Below are 21,842 nucleotides of genomic sequence, written 5' to 3'. Positions count from 1 at the left end.
TCTGTAATCACCTTCGTGATCACTGTTTTACAGCCTGTGTTTCTAATAGTTGCTCAGTTAAACGAGCTTTCCTGATTTGTCATAGACGCTTTCTAAAAAACTTACATGAGCATGCCTTCCTTTCCTTCCTTTATGACCTGGCCTCTGTCGAAGACACTTGGTCCTTCTTTTTTTATATTACCAGTGGTATTGTTAACTTCTTGGATATAGGGGGCGCTCTTTTAATTTATGGATTAAAAAACGTGCCCGTTTTAAGCGCAATATTTTGTCACGAAAAGATGCTCGACTATGCATATAAAGAAAGAGAACACTCTGACGTTTCCAAAACTGCAAAGATATTATCTGTGAGTGCCACTGAACTCATGCTGCAGGCGAAACCAAGATGAAACTTCAAACAGGAAATGAGCAGAATTTTTGAGGCTCTGTTTTCCATTGTCTCCTTATATGGCTGTGAGTGCGCCAGGAATGAGCCTGCCCTTTCTGTCGTTTCCCCAAGTTGTCTGCAGCATTGTGACGTATTTGTAGGCATATCATTGGAAGATTGGCCATAAGAGATTACATTTACCAGGGGTCCGCCCGGTGTCCTTTGTCTAAATTGGTGCGTAATCTTCAACTGGAGGCATTTTCCCATGAGATTCAGAAGAGAACGCACACTTCCACGAACGATATATCATCAAAGAGATATGTGAAAAACACCTTGAGGATTGATTCTAAACAACGTTTCCATGTTTCAGTCGATATTATGGAGTTAATTTGGAAAAAAGTTTGATGTTTTGATGACTGAATTTTCGTTTTATTTTGGTAGCCAAACGTGACGCACCAAACGGAGCGATTTCTCCTAAACAAATAATCTTTCAGGAAAAACTGAACATTTGCTATCTAACTGAGAGTCTCCTCATTGAAAACATCCGAAGTTCTTCAAAGGTAAATTATTTTATTTGAATGATTTTCTGGTTTTTGTGAAAATGTTGCCTGCTGATGCTAACACTAAATGCTACGCTAGCTATCAATACTGTTACACAAATGCTTGTTTTGCTATGGTTGAGAAGCATATTTTGAAAATCTGAGATAACAGTGTTGTTAACAAAAGGCTAAGCTTGAGAGCTAGCATATTAATTTCATTTAATTTGCGATTTTCATGAATAGTTAACGTTGTGTTATGCTAATGAGCTGCGGGGATAATTACACTCCTGGATACAGGTTTTTTTCGTAGCTAAACGTGATGAACAAAACAGAGCGATTTGTCCTAAACAAATAATATTTTTTGAAAAACTGAACATTTGTTATCTAACTGAGAGTCTCCTCATTGAAAACATCTGAAGTTCTTCAAAGGTAAATGATTTTATTTGAATGCTTTTCTGGTTTTTGTGTTGCCTGCTGATGCTAATGCTAAATGCTACACTAGCTATCAATACTGTTACACAAATGCTTGTTTTGCTATGGTTGAAAAGCATATTTTGAAAATCTGAGATGACAGTGTTGTTAACAAAAGGCTAAGCTTGAGAGCTAGCATATTTATTTCATTTCATTTGCGATTTTCATGAATAGTTAACATTGCGTTATGGTAATGAGCTTGAGGCTGTATTCACGATCCCGGATCCGGGATGGCTAGAATCCAAACATGCCCCCATAAAGAAAATGAGAATTAAAAACAGGTTCAGCCCCTGGTTCGACCGTGATCTGGCAGAGTTACTCCACCTCAAGAATTACATTTAGCTAAAGGCTCGGCACGCATACTAAGGCTGACTGGCCTGAGTGAAATAAGTTCACTCAGGCAATCCGGAAGGCTACTTTAAGGAGCAATTCTCGCTCTATTGGTCTAACCCCAAGAAGTTCTGGAAATTGTGAAAGACCTGGAGAATAAACCCTCCTCCTCACAGCTTCCCATGTCCCTTAATGTTGATGATGTGGTTGTTACTGACAAGGAGCGCATGACTGAGCTCTTTTTACCACTTAATTAAGTCAGGATTACTATTTGACTCAGCCATGCCTCCTTGCCTGTCCAACATTTCCTCATCTCCCAGTCCTTCTAATGCGACTAGCCCCGATGCTAGTCCCTCTTTTTCCGCTGACCCGCTACAAAGTTTCTCGCTGCATGCGGTCACTGAGTCTGAGGTGCTAAAGAAGCTCCTTAAACTTGACCACATAAAATCCTTTCTTCTTTAAGGTTGCAGCCCCTATCATCGCCGAGCCTAACTCTGAACTTTTTAACCTGTCTTTCCTCTCTTCGGAGGTTCCCATTGCTTGGAAGGCAGCCACGGTGCGTCCTTTATTTAAAGGAGGTGATCAAGCTGATCCTAACTGTTACAGGTCAATTTCTATGTTGCCCTGTTTATCAAAACTGTTGAAAAAATTCTTAACTGACTGGCAATTTCTATTTTAGCTTGTTTATCAAAAGTGTGGGAAAATTAATCAACTGACTGGTTTTCTTGATGTCTATAGTATTCTTTCTGGTATGCAATCTGGTTTCCGCTCAGGTCATGGATGTGTCACCGCACTCTTAAAGTCCTAAATGATGTCACCATTGCCTTTGATTCTAAGCAATGTTGTGCTGTATTTTTATTAACTTGGCCAAATCTTTTGATACGGTAGACTATTCCATTCTTCTGGGCTGGCAAAGGAGTAGTGATGTCTCTGAGGGGTCTTTGGCCTGATTTTCTAACTACCTCTCTCAAAGAGTGCAATATGTAAAGTCAGCATATTTGCTGTCTCAGCCACTGGCTGACATCAAGGGAGTAACCCAAGGCTCGTTCCTAGGCCCCACGCTCTTCTCAATTTACATCAACATAGCTCAGTCAGTAGGAAGCTATCTCATCCATTTATATGCAAATGATACCATCTTATACTCAGCTGGCCCCTCTCCGGATTTTGTGTTGAATGCTCTACAACAAAGATTTCTTAGTGTCAAAAAAGCTTTCTCTGACATGAACCTTGTTCTGACCACCTCCAAAACAAAGGTCATGTGATTCGGTAAGAAGAATGCACCTCTCCCCACCGGTGTGATTACTTGGGAGAAAGGCTAGATGGTACACTGTCCTTACATATTACTGTCAGTACATATCCAAGCTGCAGGCTAAGATTAAATCTAGACTTGGTTTCCTCTATCGTAATCGCTCCTCTTTCACCCCAGCTGCCAAACGAACCCTGATTCGGATGACCATCCTACTCATGATAGATTACCGATAAGTAATTCATAGGATGTTCTACCTTGGGCAGAATTCCCTTCGCCACTCCTCCACTAACCTCACTCCTTTCCACTTCGTGATGGGGTATCACCCGGCCCTGGCACTTTGGCATCCAAGCCAGACAGAGGCCCCTGCGGTGGACGAGTGGTTTCGGTGCGCTGAGGAGATCTGGAACGCTGCGCACTCTCGTCTCTTGTGGGCCGTGCGTCGGAACAAGAAATAGGCCGACCGCCACAGCAGTGAGGCACCTGTTTCCTCAAGGCGACCGGGTCTGGCTCCCCACCCGGATCCTGCCCCTCTGCCTGCACTGCCGGAAGCTGAGCCCGGGGGGTTCTACTGTCACAGATTCCCCCGGAACTGCTGCTCATTCCGTTCACCAGCTCCGGAGGTCTACGTCACCGGCCTTCTAGGCGTCACTGAACTGGATTCATTACCACCAACCCCGGGCTGTCTTGTCTCATTACACACACCTGGTTCCCATTCCCTCTGATTAGTATGTGTATATATGTGCACTCTGTTCCCCATTGTCCTTTGGTCTTGTGAGTACCTGTGCTCTGATGTATCGGCTTGCGTGTTAACGTGTTAACGTGCACTTGTTTTTATGGGTATTTATTAAAGGTTTACACCTCACTGTTTGTTTGGGTTTCAGCCCTGGGTTATATATATATACACACGTGTTTGTTTTGGGCTTCGTCCCCATCATGTTCATGGCGTACGCTATTTTTGGTAGTGAAATATTTTGTATTCCTGTTGTCTTTGGTCTCTCTTTACGTAGTGTTTTGGTGTATCTCTTGTCATGATGTGTGTTTGTCCTGTATTTTTATTTTTAATCCTATCCCCCGTCTCCACAGGAAGCCTTTTTTCTTTGGTAGGCCTAGTTTAATAAAGGTTAAATAAAAATTTTAAAACACCACAGCGTCTATGTATTTAAATCAAATCCAACTTTATTTGTCACATATGCCGAATGCAACACGTGTAGACTTTACCGTGAAATGCTTTCTTACAAGCCCTTCACCAACAGTGCAGATCAAGAAGATTTAAGAAAGAATGTATCAAGTAGACTAAAATAAAAAGTATTAATAAAAGTAACAATAAGAATAACAATAATGAGGCTATATACAGGGGGCATCGGTACCAGTGTCAGTGTGCGGGGTTACAGGTTAGTTGAGGTAATTTGTACATGTAGGTAGGGGTGAAGTGACTATGCATAGATAATAAACAGTGAGTAGCAGTGGTATACAAAAGGGAGAGGGAGAGGGAGGGTCAATGTAAATTGTATGGTGGCGATTTTATTAATTGTTCAGCAGTCTTATGGCTTGGGGGTAGAAGCTGTTGAGGAGCCTTTTGGTCCTAGACTTGGCACTCCGGTATTGCTTGCCGTGCGGTAGCAGAGAAAACAGTCTATAACTTGGGTGACTGGAGTCTGTGACAATTTTATTGGCTTTCCTCTGACACCGCCTATTATATAAGTCCTGTATGGCAGGAGGCTTGGCCCCACTGGGCCATTCACACTACACTCTGTAGCGCCTTATGGTCAGATGCCAAGCAGTTGCCATACCAGGCGGTGATGCAACGGGCCAGTATGCTCTTGATGGTGCAGCTGTAGAACCTTTTGAGGATATGGGGACCCATGCCAAATCTTTTCAGTCTCCTGAGGGGGAAAAGGTTTTGTCGTGCCCTCTTCACGACTGTCTTGGTATGTTTGGACTATGATAGTTCATTTGTGATGTGGACACCAAGGAACTTGACTCTTGACCCGCTCCATTACAGCCCCGTCGATGTCTTGCTCACATTGAAGGAGAGGTTGTTATCCTGGCACCAGGCTGCTAGTTCTGACCTCCTTCCTATAGGCTGTCTCATCGTTGTCGGTGATCAGACCTACCACTGTTGTGTTGTCAGCAAACTTAATGTTGGTGTTGGAGTTGTGTTTGGCCACGCAGTCGTGGGTAAACAGGGAGTACACGAGGGGACTAAGTACACACACCTGAGGGGCCCCAGTGTTAAGGATCAGCGTGGCAGACGTGTTGTTGCCTACTCTTACCACTTGGGGGCACACCAGGAAGTCCAGGATCCAGTTGCAGGGGAGGGGGGGGGTTTAGTCCCAGAGTCCTTAGCTTAGTGATGAGCTTCGTGGGCACTATGGTGTTGGATGCTCAACTGTGGTCAATGAACAGCATTCTCACATAGGTGTTCCTTTTGTCCAGGTGAGAAAAGGCAGTGTGGAGTGCGATTGTGTCATCTGTGGATCTGTTGGGGGCAGTATGCGAATTGGAGTGGGTCTAGGTTGTCCTGGAGGATGCTGTTGATGTGAGCCATGACCAGCCTTTCAAAGCACTTCATGGCTACCGACGTGAGTGCCACAGGGTGGTAATCAGGCAGGTTACATTTGCTTCCTTGGGCACATGGACTATGGTAGTCTGCTTGAAACGTGTAGCTATGACAGACTCGGGCAGGGAGATGTTGAAAATGTCAGTGAAGACACTTAATTAACCTCTAGCGACGAGCAATCCCGTATCCGGGAGCGTAATCATAGCCTCAAGCGCATTACCATAACGCAACGTTTCCCATTCATGAAAATCGCAAATGAAATGAAATAAATATATTCAAACACAAGCTTAGCCTTTTGTTAACAACACTGTCATCTCAGATTTTCAAAATATGCGTTACAGCCAACGCTAGACAAGCATTTGTGTAAGTTTAGCATGGCATAATGCTATGCTAGGCTGTGCTGGCAGCAGGCAACATTTTCACAAAAATAAGAAAAGCAACCAAATTAAATAATTTACCTTTGAAGAACTTCAGATGCTTTCACTCAGGAGACTCCCAGTTAGATAGCAAATGTTCCCTTTTTCCAAAAATAATATTTTTGTAGGCGAAAAACGTCACGTTTGTTCATCCTGCTTGGCTGAGAAATCGACCGAAAATACTTAAACTATAACACCAAACTTTTTTCAAAATTTGCTCTATAATATCGACAGAAACACGGGAAACGTTGTTTAGGATCCATCCTCAAGGTGTTTTTAACATATGTATTCGATAATATATCCGTGTAGGCAGTTGGTTTCTCATAAGAAACTATTGGAAAAATGGCTACCTCAGTATTTTACGCAAGGTTTTCTCCGGGAGACACCATGCGTCCATTCGCCCTATATGGTCTCTTACAGCCATTCTCCAATGGAAATGCCTAAAAAGAAGTCACAGTACTGCAGACACCTTGGGGAAAACGTGGAAAATGTAAGCTGACTCCTAGCTCCTTCACAGCCATATAAGGAGTCATTGGCATGAGGCGGTTTTAAAAAATCCGGCACTTCCTGATTGGATTTTTATCTGGGTTTCGCCTGTAACTTCAGTTCTGTGGCACAATATCTTTGCAGTTTTGGAAACGTCAGAGTGTTTTCTTTCCAAAGCTGTCAATTATGTGCATAGTCGACCATCTTTTCGTGGCAAAATATCTTGTTTAAAACGGGAACGTTTTTCATCCAAAAATTAAAATAGCGCCCCCTATATCCAAGAAGTTAACAGTCGGTCAGCGCATGCCTTGAGTACACGTCCTGGTAATCCGTCTGGCTGAACGGCTTTGTGAATGTTGACCTTGTACTTCTTAGGTCTAGACGTCCCGTCAGCGGGACAACTGTCAAAAATTTCCGGTGAAATTGGAGGGCACGCAATTCAAATAAATAATCGTAAAAATGATGGATATTAAACATTTAGGTACATACACGTGTCTTATATCGGTTAAAAGCTTAAAATCTTGTTAATCTAACTGCATTGTCCGATTTACAATAGGCTTTACAGGGAAAGCATGCCATGCGATTGTTTGAGAACAGCGCCCCACAACATATTTTTCAACCAGCACAGGCATCATAAAATCACAAATAGCAATTAAATAATCACTTACTTTTTGAAAATCTTCCTCTGATTTGCAATCCAAAGGGTTCCAGCTAGAAGATACATGGTTGTTTTGTTAGATAAAATCCTCCTGGTTGAGTCTTAGTGCCAGCTTCGTTCTGTGGTGGTGAATAGACAGCTACGAATAGTATAGATGAGAACTGTCTTGGTAGATAGTGTGGTCTACAGCTTATCATAAGGTACCATAAGGTATCATAAGGTACCTCAGGCGAGTAATATCTCGAGACTCCTTTAATATTATACATCGCGCACCAGCTGTTATTGACAAATAGACACACACCCCCACCCCTCGCCTTACCAGAGGTAGCATATCTGTTCTGCCGGTACATGGAAAATCCCGCTAGCTCTATATTGTCCGTATCGTCGTTCAGCCACATCTCGATGTTAGTTTTTAATGCCCCGTTGGTCGGATAATCTTAAATCGTAGGTCATCAATTTTATTTTCCAATGATTGCACGTTAGCAATAAGAACGGATGGCAGTGGGAGTCTTACTTGCTCGCCTACAGAATCTCAGAAGGCTGCCGATCTGTGGCCCTTTTTTCCTGCGTCTTTTCTTCACACAAAAGGCGGGGATCTAGGCCTGTTCCAGTGAAAGCATGATGTCCTCCTCGTCGGACTCGTTAAAGGAAAAGGTTTCTTACAATCTGTGGTGAGTAATCGCTGTTCTGATGTCCAGAACTTTTTTCGGCAGCAGCAACATTATGTACAGAATAATTTTTAAAAGAAGTTACACAAAACGCAAAAAAAAAAACCTGACAAGATAGCACAATTGGTTGGGAGAATGTAAAACGTGTTCAGTTCATATACAGTTAATATAAAATGGTGAATAGATCATCCAACCAATGAATAGGATGGTACTAGCACTTAGGTGAGGATGGGAGCGAGGAGAGAATTCATGGGGGGGCCACTCTGTAACAGCCCATCTCTGTCAAGCCAGCCTCTCTCACTCTGCAAGGTCACTGGATCGCAGCGGACAATGAGAGACATCGCCAAGAGATGGCAAAACCATAGAGGGAGAGAAACAGGGAGGGAGGTAGGCGGAGGAGAGGAAAGAGGAAGGGAAGGCGGTGGCTGCTGCCTCTCTATCTATCTCTCCATGGCTGTCCTTGAGCTGCAGTGGGAACACAGTGTGCACAGTGCGAAGAAGACTATGGGCCCATAGAGAGAAGCCATCAACCATGGTTTAGAGAGCACAAAGGGAGAATCATTTTCACTTCTGTACCTTTTCAAATGAAATGTATTGAACCTATTTACGCCATGTGGGCTGGTATAGCTCTGCGCTAAACCAACATTCCTATAGCGTGCACAGAACTGAGCGTGCATGAATAAATCACAGATGTGAATAGCACCAAGTCTATGCCATCTTCTGGTAAATTACAGTATTTACATTAAACTCTTCCCTCCTGCCATCCATATTTTGCATAGTGAGGTACCTTGTTAGACACTGACTGCATGAAATTAACAAAAGATAACCCTTCCAGCAACGTCTCTGTGTTGTTTGCCTGAGGACTCCTTTGTACAGGTGTTTCAAGGCAGCGTTGTCAAGGAAACACTGATTACTATCCTCTGACTGTGCCCCTGTGGAGCATTCTCTATCACATGATCCACACATTCAGGGGCTAAATATTGACTCTCAGTGGCCTTAGCTTAAGTAACAGTTGGAAAATAGTTGTTGTAAACAGCCCCTTCCCCCGATACACACCCAAACAACCCCCCCCTACACACACTCACTCACTCACACACTCACTCACTCACACACCCATCCCATTCAAAATTACAATTCCTTTCCACGTATTGAACAAGTGTACTCTATGTTCGTAGCTCCATGTAAAAAAAAAAAACGGGCCAAATAGGTGACGTTAACGAGGGGGATCGGCACGGCGACGTGACCCGGCACCCACTCTGTGCTCTGTACTTGGCGGGGGCACTAATTGAATTACTAAATGTCTGATTTGTCTAATGGCAGTGGAAGTGACATTCCGGATGGTCTCGTAGCAAATGTCGTTAGCCTGTGAAATATTGTCATGGCCTCAAGGCAAAATCTACTCAACTAACCTTGAGCAGGTTAAGGCGGGTTCACCAAGCCACTTGTGTGTTAGTGGTGTACCGTAGTGCAAACATCAAGCAGCTGTGGCCTGTTGCTTTGGCCATTTCACTGACACTCATGCATGCTTATCGTCCATGATCCTACCTGGAAAGACTCCAAATTCTATTCTATTTCACATCCCTTTTTTATTATTATTTTTATTTCCAAAAATATTCTGCCTATTATGCACACGGAACACATTCTGTGGAAGGTAGAGTGTGTGTTTTGGCTTTCATCTCATATTCCCATTGCCTCAGTTGGTTACAGTGGGGAATAACCCACACCAATTAATATCTGCTAATATCTAAAGAAAATCAAGTAATTTAATTACCGGTTAGAAGCAACACATTTAGCTCGTTCGTTGAAGTCATTCATGGCACACAGGCATTTCCATCCAATGAGTCTGAGTAATTAATAGCGCTGATCATCTCATTAAGAGAAAGTGCTGGAGGAAAGGAGGCTTTCACCATCATCTCCCAACCTGAAAAGGTGATTCTGAACATCCTCCTACCTCTGTCTAACCTGCACAGTTGGTGCCAGCCACACACGCACACCTCCCCAAGTACACAATGAGAGTTCCACTGTTATAAGATGTTCAAACATCTTCACATTACCCTGCTCAGCAATATATTGGAGCTGATGTATTCGGGTTTGCTTTAATGGGATTCGGGATTCTGTCTTGTGTGAGGAATTACATTGAATTACACGCACGTGGACACACACACACACACTCACACACACACACACACACACACACACACACACACACACACACACACACACACACACACACACACACACACACACACACACACACACACACACACACACACACACACACACACACACACACACACACACACACACACCGGAAAGGGACTACAAGGAGAGATAAGTGAGTCTTATCTCATACAGAGCTGGTTATTGCAATCCCCACATTTACCTCGCCCAGAATGTGCCTGCAGGCGCCCAGGTGTGGGCTGAGACATGGGAAGTGCGATTGCCTTGCCAAAGTGTGAGCCGTGGAATCATCCATCCGCTCTTTCTCTCCTCCACTGTCTCCGTGGCTCCACCAGTAGCCCCCACCAACCCCTTATTCCATTCCCCACCAGGCCCATACACCAGCTCCATATTCCATTCCCCACCAGCCACATACATCAGCTCCATATTCCATTCCCCACCAGCCCTGTACACCAGCCCACGTACACCAGCCCCATACACCAGCCCCATACACCAGCCTCATGCACCAGCCCCATATTCCATTCCCCACCAGCCACATACATCAGCTCCATATTCCATTCCCCATCAGCCCCATACACCAGCCCAATGCACCAGCCCACCCGATCCCTGGCTCCTACTCTCCGGAGTCATAGGATGATGGAATATGAAGTCTTCTCATTAGATTGCCGTGTTAAGGTTGTATCGACCAGAGAGAGCCTGCCTATTGGGCTTTGATTGTACTGTATAACAGAGGGGTATAAAGGAAAAAAATATGACACACTAGTGACTAGTTTTAATCTTCTCTCTGCCTACTCTATAGAAGCCACTCCTGGACAATAAACCCTGTCTGAATACATCAATTTTGGGAGGTTTGGAACAAAAGGGCAAATAGACAATTACATTTGCGATGTCCCTGTGACTCAGAATATCAATTAATCCATGGCGTGATTACATCATTAACCCTTTCAATGGTCTTTGGCTATTACATGGCAAACATCTCTTGACAGGGTGAAATGACCCCATGGGAAAACTCTCACTCTCTTCATTCAATAAAGAGTTAAACCTTGAGGTCTGTAGAGCTCCGGTTTACCCTGTCACTTTCTGGTTTCCCCTTGGATTGATCCCTTCAGTTCATAATGCCCTTTTTTAAATTTAAGCTTAAACCACTAGAAGGTTGGATCACTCCGCGCTCTTTGGTATTGGTCCCCTGACGAGCTAGCAGCTTTCAGCCGTCTGCAAATAAACATACAAGGCTTCCTTGACTCTGGAGAGAAATCTAATCCGATGTATCAACCAGGGAGAGGAAGCTTAGGGAGCAGGAAGATGAGCAAAAGAGGAGAAAACAGTAGTTTGGTGATCATGGCATCTTTTTTTTCTCCATTCAGCCACAATCCATTCTCTATCGCCAAAGCTCTTTTATTCTGCTTCCTCCCTGCTCAGTGGTGCTCTGCCTCCGCACTAAGAAACAATAATGTATTCTCTGAATAGAGAGACCCTTCTAAAGACACACCATTTTCTCTTACCACTCTTTTCTCAAACACTTTTTTCATCTGCTTCTCCCATTTGTGTATTCTGCATCTTTTCATCTCGTTTTCATTGAAACAGGAGGAAGCCGGAGATACGTGTGCTCAGAGATAGACAACAACAACGTATACCAACTCCCCCAGGTCAAACACAGACGCACGCTCAACATGTGACTACTGAAGGTGTGAATACACCAGCACATGGGCTGCTATAAGATACTGTAAAGATACAAGGCATGTACCATTCAAATAATGTATTGTTTCATACCCACAGTTACAACAGCTGTCTGGGTGGCCGGTCTCAGACCATTCCGCAGGTGAAGATGCCGGATGTGGAAGTCCTGGGCTGGCGTGGTTACATGTGGTCTACAGTTGTGAGGCCAGTTGGACATACTGCCAAATTCTCTAAAAAGCTTATGGTAGAGAAATAAACATTAAATTCTCTGGCAACAGCTCTGGTGGACATTCCTGCAGTCAGCATGCCAATTGCACGCTGTGACAAAACTTCACCTAGAGTGGCCTTTTATTGTCCCCAGCACAAGGTGCACCTGTGTAATTATCATGCACTTTAATCAGCTTCTTGATATGCCACACCTGTCAGGTGGATGGATTATCTTGGCAAAGGAGAAATGCTCACTAACTAATTTGTGCATAAAATATGAGATAAATATGCTTTTTGTGCGTATGGAACATTGCTGGGATATTTAATTTCAGCTCATGAAACATGAGACCAACACGTTGCATGTTGCTTAAATTCTTTTGTTCAAGTGTAAATCGGAAATGTGTTAGCTGAAAATGTTTATCAATCAAATCGATCAATCATCAAATCAAATCAAATTTATTTATATAGCCCTTCGTACATCAGCTGATATCTCAAAGTGCTGTACAGAAACCCAGCCTAAAACCCCAAACAGCAAGCAATGCAGGTGTAGAAGCACGGTGGCTAGGATAAACTCCCTAAAAAGGCCAAAACCTAGGAAGAAACCTAGAGAGGAACCAGGCTATGTGGGGTGGCCAGTCCTCTTCTGGCTGTGCTGGGTGGAGATTATAACAGAACATGGCCAAGATGTTCAAATGTTCATAATAATAAGGCAGAACAGTTGAAACTGGAGAAGCAGCACGGTCAGGTGGACTGGGGACAGCAAGGAGTCATCATGTCAGGTAGTCCTGGGGCATGGTCCTAGGGCTCAGGTCAGTTGAAACTGGAGCAGCAGCACGGCCAGGTGGACCGGGGACAGCAAGGAGTCATCATGTCAGGTAGTCCTGGGGCATGGTCCTAGGGCTCAGGTCCTCCTCCGAGAGAGAGAGAAAGAGAGAATTAGAGAACGCACACTTAGATTCACACAGGACACCGAATAGGACAGGAGAGGTACTCCAGATATAACAAACTGACCCTAGCCCCCCGACACATTAACTACTGCAGCATAAATACTGGAGGCTGAGACAGGAGGGGTCAGGAGACACTGTGGCCCCATCCAAGGACACCCCCAGACAGGGCCAAACAGGAAGGATATAACCCCACCCACTTTGCCAAAGCAAAGCCCCCACACCACTAGAGGGATATCTTCAACCACCAACTTACCATCCTGAGACAAGGCTGAGTATAGCCCACAAAGATCTCCGCCACGGCACAACCCAAGGGGGGGGGCGCCAACCCAGACAGGATGACCACATCAGTGAATCAACCCACTCAGGTGACGCACCCCTTCCAGGGACGGCATTAGAGAGCCCCAGTGACTCAGCCCCTGTAATAGGGTTAGAGGCAGAGAATCCCAGTGGGAAGAGGGGAACCGGCCAGGCAGAGACAGCAAGGGCGGTTCGTTGCTCCAGAGCCTTTCCGTTCACCTTCCCACTCCTGGGCCAGACTACACTCAATCATATGACCCACTGAAGAGATAAGTCTTCAGTAAGGACTTAAAGGTTGAGACCGAGTTTGCGTCTCTGACATGGGTAGGCAGACCGTTCCATAAAAATGGAGCTCTATAGGAGAAAGCCCTGCCTCCAGATGTTTGCTTAAGGACAGTTAGGAGGCCTGCGTCTTGTGACCGTAGCATACGTGTAGGTATGTACGGCAGGACCAAATCAGAGGGATAGGTAGGAGCAAGCCCATGTAATGTTTTGTAGGTTAGCAGTAAAACCTTGAAATCAGCCCTTGCTTTGACAGGAAGCCAGTGTAGAGAGGCTAGCACTGGAATAATATGATCAAATTTTTTGGTTCTAGTCAGGATTCTAGCAGCCGTATTTAGCACCAACTGAAGTTTATTTAGTGCTTTATCCAGGTAGCCGGAAAGTAGAGCATTGCAGTAGTCTAATCAATCAAATGTATTTCGAAAGCCCTTTCTACACCAGCAGATGTCACAAGGTGCTTATATGGTTTAGTGTGTGTGTACATACAGTGGGACAAAAAAGTATTTAGTCAGCCACCAATTGTGCAAGTTCTCCCACTTATAAAGATGAGAGGCCTGTAATTTTCATCATAGGTACACTTCAACTATGACAGACAAAATGAGAAAAAAATATCCAGAAAATCACATTGTAGGATTTTTTATTTATTTATTTGCAAATTATGGTGGAAAATAAGTATTTGGTCACCTACAAACAAGCAAGATTTCTGGCTCTCACAGACCTGTAACTTCTTCTTTAAGAGGCTCCTCTGTCCTCCACTCGTTACCTGTATTAATGGCAACTGTTTGAACTTGTTATCAGTATAAAAGACACAACCTCAAACAGTCACACTCCAAACTCCACTATGGCCAAGACCAAAGAGCTGTCAAAGAACACCAGAAACAAAATTGTAGAACTGCACCAGGCTGGGAAGACTGCATCTGCAATAGGTAAGCAGCTTGGTTTGAAGAAATCAACTGTGGGAGAAATTATTTGGAAATGGAAGACATACAAGACCACTGATAATCTCCCTCAATCTGGGGCTCCACGCAAGATCTCACCCTGTGGGGTCAAAATGATCACACGAACGGTGAGCAAAAATCCCAAAACCACACGGGGGGACCTAGTGAATGACCTGCAGAGACCTGGGACCAAAGTAACAAAGCCTACCATCAGTAACACACTATGTAACGGAAGGCAATCAATATGTGGGTTTGAAGTCTGTACTGCCAGATTGTACTGGGCCGTACGTACTACCCTCTGTAGCGCCATGCGGTCGGATGCTAAGCAGTTGTCATACTGTACCAAGTGGTGATGCAGCCAGTCAACTCAAGATGCACTCGATGGTGCAGCTGTAGATCTTTTTGAGGATCTTGAGGGCCCATGCCAAATATTTTAAGCCTCCTGAGGGGGAAGAGGCATTGTGTTGGTGTGTGTGGACCATTATGGATCCTTAGGGATGTGGACACTGAGGAACTTTAAGCTCTCAACCGGCTCCACTACAGCCCTATTGATGTGAAGTGGGATGAAACATCCCTTCATTTGCTGTAGTCCACAATCAGCTCATTTTTCTTGCTGACGTTGAGGGAGAGGTTGTTGTCCTTGCACCACACTACTGGATGTGTTGTTGCCTACCCTCACCACCTAGGGGCAGTTCATCAGGAACCTCCAGGATCCAGTTGCAGAGGGAAGTGTTCAGTACCAGGGTCCTTAGCTTAGTGATGAGCTCGGAGGGCACTATGGTGTTGAACGCTGAGCTTTAGTCAATGAACAGAATTCTCACATAAGTGTTCCTCTTGTCCAGGTGGGAGAGGGCAGTGTGGAGTGCAAGAGAGATCGTATCATCTGTTGGGGCGGTATGCAAATTGAAGTGTGTCCAGTGGGTCTGGGATGATGGTGTTGATGTGAGCCATGACCAGCCTTTCACGTGTTAAAAAGACAATCAGCAGTTGAAACAATAACAAAGCGGATCCCCACCCCTGTTTCGGAATCCTGAGGGGTGCAGCAGTCTAAGGCACTGCATCGCAGCGCTAGAGGCGTCACTACAGACCCGGGTTCGATCCGGGGCTGTATCAAAACCGTTTGGGATCGGGACTCCCATAGGGCGGCGCACAATTGGCCCAGCATCATCTGGGTTAAGGGTGTGAATGTCCGGGGGAACTTTACAAGTATGACGTCATTGTAAATTTGAATTTGTTCAAAACTGACTTGCCAAGTAAAATAAATGTTCAATAAAAAAATGAGGGTTCTGATGGGGTACGACAGTTGAACTAAACTAATGAGGCATTTTTTGTTTATTTTCATACTTCAAGAATCAATGGGTAGATTTAAATAGTTCAGAAGTCACAAATGGATGAAGCAACTGCAGATTGCCCTTTAATTTGTTCATAAGAGAAAGAAGACAATTGTGAAGATGTATATGGATATTGCATACTAATGTCCAATGAATTATCATTTGATTAATGAATGAATCCATTCCCCCAAGGAGTTGAGAATCACCTAAAACATTTAGTTCTTTATCCGTCTGGGAATGGGAATGGGATTGTCTTTGTCTGATTTAGAAGCTGACTTTGCATATGTACATTAAATAACATAGTTTAGGTGATCCATTAGGTCATTGTGTTCCCAATTGTTCTACATGCTGACTTTTCAAATAATTTCTAAATTGAATGCAAGTGGCTTCTTATAACACGATGGAAATACTCTAAAAGAGAAAATGTTTTTTAATACTTTCGAGTCTAAGACGTAGGGGAAGGAGGGGTGTTGAGCTGACGTATGGAATTGTTTTAAGATGGTCATGCCATGGATCATTTTGCTATTTGATTTGGAATTTTAGGACCCCTTTAGGTACTGTGGTGGTTCATTTCTTTACTATCAAATGAGGAGAGGCAAACGTATCACACAAGTCAGAGTTATACTTAAACTAAGTCTTTAATCACTTATTAATAATGGAGCAGATCTATACAACGCACACATATAAAGTGAATCGATTGAGTGCTCTATCATAATGTTGGCTGGTCGATGATTCACGGTCAAATGGTTCATTGAGAGCGCAGAGACAAAAGTACAAAGGTCTTTTTATAGCCAAGTTACACCCCTTTCAATCTACATGATGAACAACAGATATACAGAATGGGTCACAAGGTCTGTATGAAAGATACCTATAATACATAGCAGACAGTACCTGCTGTGTCAACAGTTGTCATTGTATAGAACAATGTCTGTCCCTCTGACTCCAAACTGGAACCATCTCTCTCTCTCTCTCTCGTATGGTATAGAACAGAAACATTAACTCATGCTCTGGAATGCTTTTTAGGTTTCATCACCCAAAAGACATCGTAAATCTCCTCTGTCAGTGTTATCTCCCAGAGGTCCATCCACGTGAAGGGAACCTTGGGAGAGGTGAGTGCTGAGAGGGGGAAGCCAGGATTCTGTAACCCCGGATAAAACGGCGGTAGAGGTTAACAAACCCCAGGAAACTTTGCAGCTGCACTCTGGGTGTGCGTTTAGGCCAATCCACCATATAGGTGCAGGGTTTTGTCCTTCTTCTCCACAAAGAAGAACCCTTCACCGGCGGGGCAGGCCGATGGGCGAATACTCCCTGCAACGAGTGAGTTCTCAATGTACTCCTCCATAGCCTTGGTCTCCGGACCCGACAGGGAGAAAAGCGGTCCAGGTAGTCCGCGGGAACGGCTGAGAGATCCGGCGCTTCTCTCAAGCCTGCAGGAAACGTCCTGGGGCAGGCTGGGCCGACTTCAGACAATGAGCGTGGCAGAACTGGCTCCAACCCAAGGAACTGCATACACTCACTGTTCCAATTTCTTGATACTCACATGTTGATAGGAATCATATTCTGGGTGACTCTGCCAATAGAGAGCCCATCCAGCACTCTGACGTCCATGGGAATGGAGAGGTGCTGAGTGGAGATACCAAGCTCTGACACCAAGGTAACATCGAAAAAGCTCTCATCAGCCCCAGAGTCAATGAACAGTCATAGTGATTTGGCCTGGTCACCCCATAACAGGGTGGCATGAAGAGGGGTGTGAGTAATGGGAGATTGGAAAATCCCCGTATGGCTCACCAGACTACTCGTACCTACTGATGAGCCTGGTCTTTTTAATGGACAGGTGGAAATATAATGTCCTGTAGTCCCTCAATAAAGACAGCTCCTGGTGATCAGTCTGCGTAAACGTTCATCCGGAGACAATCAAGCCCTTCCCAGTAGCTTAGGCTCTGAAAGAGGCGGGTTGACCGCCCTCGGCGATCGACGTAGCTGGAGAAGATTACAAGCAGCCTCTCTCCCGGACAACGGAGACTCGAACACTACCCGTACTTCCGCCACAAACTCATCCAGACTGCGGCAGACTGCAGACTGTTGCTCCCACACCGCCGTAGTCCAGGCGAGTGCCCTCCCGGACATCAGTGTAATGTTGTACGCTATCATCGCGCGGTCCGAGGGGAACGAGGAAGGCTGCAGCTCGAAGACGAGGGAGCACTGGGAGAGAAAGGCCCGGTAGGTTCCAGAATCTCCAGAATAACACTCCGGAGGTGGTAAACGGGGTTCTCAGGACACTGGCGTAGGCTGGGAAGAATCGCCGCCAGTGGGGAGTCTGGGAAATTACTGGTGTGGCTTGTAGGGAATCCGCGGAATTCCTTCAGCAATGTATCGAATGCCTGGTCATGGCGTTCCGCCAGGGTATGGAGTCCCTCCATTAGGCATTGCAGTATGTCTTTGTGTCTTTCAGTTGTGGCTCCTAGCTGGAAGACAGCATTGTGGAGCTGGTCTGAGTCTGCTTGGTCAGTCATGGCCAGTTCGTACTATCAGAACTCAGGATAAGACCCAGATGCGGACAGCTAGAATAATTTCTATTGGTCCAAACTGGGGGACCGGCAAAAGACAGGTCAAGGGTAGGCAGATGTCCGTAATCCAGGGCAGAGTCAGTAAGGTACAAAACAGCAGTCAGGAAAATAACCTCACACTCAACATCAACAAAACAAAGGAGATGAACGTGGACTTCAGGAAACAGCAGAGGGAGCAGCCCCCTACCCACATCGACGGGACAGTAGTGGAGAGGGTAGTAAGTTTTAAGTTCCTCTGCGTACACATCACGGACAAACTGAATTGGTCCACCCACACAGACAGCATTGTGAAGAAGGCTCAGCAGCGCCTCTTCATCCTCAGGAGGCTGAAGAAATTCGGCTTGTCACCAAAAGCACTCACAATCTTCTACAGATGCACAATCGAGAGCATCCTGACGGGCTGTATCACCGCCTGGTACAGCAACTGCTCCGCCCACAACCATAAGGCTCTCCAGAGGGTAGTGAGGTCTGCACAACGCATCACCGGGGGCAAACTACCTGCCCTCCAGGACACCTACACCACCCGATGTCACAGGAAGGCCATAAAGATCATCAAGGACAACAACCACCCGAGCCACTGCCTGTTCACCCCACTATCATCCAGAAGGCGAGATCAGTACAGGTGCATCAAAGCAGGGACCAAGAGACTGAAAATTAGCTTATATCTCAAGGCTATCAGACTGTTAAACAGCCATCACTAACATTGAGTGGCTGCTGCCAACATACTGACTCAACTCCAGCTCACTTCAATAATGGAAATTGATGGAGATTGATGTAAAATATGTATCACTAGCCACTTTAACATCTTGGATTTAGGGGGCACTATTTTAATTTTTGGATGAAAAACGTTCTCGTTTTAAACAAGATGTTTTGTCACGAAAAGATGCTCGGCTATGCATATAATTGACAGCTTTTGAAAGAAAACACTCTGACATTTTTAAAACTGCAAAGATATTGTCTGTGAGTGCCACAGAACTTATGTTACAGGTGAAACCCAGATAAAAATCCAACCAGGAAGTGCCGCATTTTTTGAAACCGCCTCATGCCAATGACTCCTTATATGGCTGTGAATGAGCTACGAATGAGCTTACGTTTTCCACGTTTTCCCTAAGGTGTCTACAGCATTGTGACATCTTTTTAGGCATTTCCATTGAAGAATGGCAGTAAGGGACCATATATAGCATGTGGTCACATGGTGTCTCCCGCAGAAAATCTTGCGTAAAATACTGAGGTAGCCATTTTTCCAATCGCTTCTTATGAGAAACCAATTGCCTCGACGGATATATTATCGAATATATATGTTAAAAACGCCTTGAGGATGGATCCTAAACAACGTGTTGCCGTGTTTCTGTCGATATTATGGAGCAAATTTTGAAAAAAGTTTGGCGTTATAGTTGTAGCATTTTCCGGTCGATTTCTCAGCCAAGCATGATGAAGAAACGGGAGCTTTTTCTTCTACAAAAAAAATATTTTGGGAAAAAAGGAACATTTGCTATCTAACTGGGAGTCTCCTGAGTGAAAGCATCTGAAGTTCTTCAAAGGTAAATGATTTAATTTGGTTGCTTTTCTTATTTTCGTGAAAATGTTGCCTGCTGCCAGCAGAGCCTAGCATAGCATTATGCCATGATAAACTTACACAAATGCTTGTCTAGCATTGGCTGTAACGCATATTTTGAAAATCTGAGATGACAGTGTTGTTAACAAAAGGCTAAGCTTGTGTTTGAATATATTTATTTCATTTCATTTGCGATTTTCATGAATAGGAAAAGTTTCTAGGGGTATTTATGTCCATTGCGTTATGCTAATGCGTTTGAGGCTATGATTACGCTCCCGAATACGGGTTTGCTCGTTGTTTGCTCATTGCAACTTAATATAATGTTTACATACTCTACATTACTCATCTCATATGTATATACTGTACTCGATACCATCTACTGCATCTTGCCTATGCCGTTCTGTACCATCACTCATTTATATATATTTACGTACATATTCTTTATCCCTTTACACTTGTGTGTATAATGTAGTAGTTGTGGAATTGTTAGGTTAGATTACTCGTTGGTTATTACTGAATTGTCGGAACTAGAAGCACAAGCATTTCGATACACTCGCAATAACATCTGCTAACCATGTGTATGTGACAAATCAAATTTGATTTGATTTGGGTCAGGGCAGGCAGAGGTTAGTAATCGGGTCAGAGTCGCCAGGCAGGTACAGAATGGCAGGCAGGCAGGAAACTAGGAAATAGAAACTTGAGAAAACAGGACGACGGGAAAGCACGCTGGTAAGACCTGACAAGACGAACTGGCAACAGACGAACAGAGAACACCGGTATAAATGCACAGGAGATAATGGGGAAGATGGGCGACACCTGGCAGGGGGGTGGAGACAAGCACAAAGACAGGTGAAACTGATCAGGGTGTGACACGGATGCTACCTAACAGAAGTTGGCACATTGACTGTACCGACTTCAAACGAGTCTCCTGAAATGTGTGGGGGTCGTAGAGCAAAATAGTTTGCAGGTCAAACCGTTACAGACGTTTTTGCGCTACAGACGTTTTTGTGAGAACATTGATTTTCAAGATGTCTCATGGTCTGACAAACACCGCTCTAGCTCTGCCACTTTTCACCGCAGATGCGTCATAATGCCTCTGAACCTGTTGTGACTAGGGGGCAGTATTTTCATTTTTGGAAAAATAACGTTCCCATAGTAAACAGGATATTTTGTCAGGACAAGATGCTAGAATATGCATATAATTGACAGCTTATGATAAAAAAAACACTCTAAAGTTTCCAAAACTGTAAAAATATTGTCTGTGAGTATAACAGAACTGATATTGCAGGCGAAAGCTTGAGAAAAATCCAATCCGGAAGTGACTCGTCTTTTGAAAGCTCTGCGTTCCAATGCGTCCCTATTGAGCAGTGAATGGGCTATCAACCAGATTACTTTTTCTACGTATTCCCCAAGGTGTCTACAGCATTGTGACGTAGTTTTACGCATTTATTTGAAGAATACCCGTAAGCGGCTACATTGCGCAAGTGGTCACCTGATGGCTCTCAGAGTGATTCTTGTGTAAAATACAGAGGTAGCCATTATTCCAATCGGTCCTACTGAAAAACCAATTGTCCCGGTGGATATATTATCAAATAGATATTTGAAAAACACCATGAGGATTGATTATAAACAACGTTTGCCATGTTTCTGTCGATATTATGGAGCTAATTTGGAATATTTTTGGGAGTTTTCGTGACTGCAATTTCCGGTCGTTTTCTCAGCCAAACGTGAAGAACAAACGGAGCTATTTCACCTACAAAAATAATATTTTTGGAAAAAGGAACATTGGCTATCTAACGGGGAGTCTCGTGATGCAAACATCTGAAGCTCATCAAAGGTAAACGATTTAATTTGATTGCTTTTCTGATTTCCGTGACCAAGTTACTTGCTGCGAGCTGGACAAAATGTTATGCTAGGCTATCGATAAACTTACACAAATGCTTGAAAATCTGAGATGACAGGGTGATTAACAAAAGGCTAAGCTGTGTCTCAGTATATTTCACTTGTGATTTTCATGAATATGAATATTTTCTAGGAATATTTATGTCCGTTGCGTTATGCTAATTAGTGTCAGTCGATGATTACTCTCCCGGACCGGGGATGGGGAGTCACTAGAGGT

This window comes from Oncorhynchus tshawytscha, linkage group LG13 (assembly GCF_018296145.1).
Source record: "Oncorhynchus tshawytscha isolate Ot180627B linkage group LG13, Otsh_v2.0, whole genome shotgun sequence".
NCBI lineage: Eukaryota > Metazoa > Chordata > Actinopteri > Salmoniformes > Salmonidae > Oncorhynchus > Oncorhynchus tshawytscha.
The sequence above is the reverse complement of the archived record's forward strand: the minus strand, read 5'-3'. Positions refer to the sequence as shown.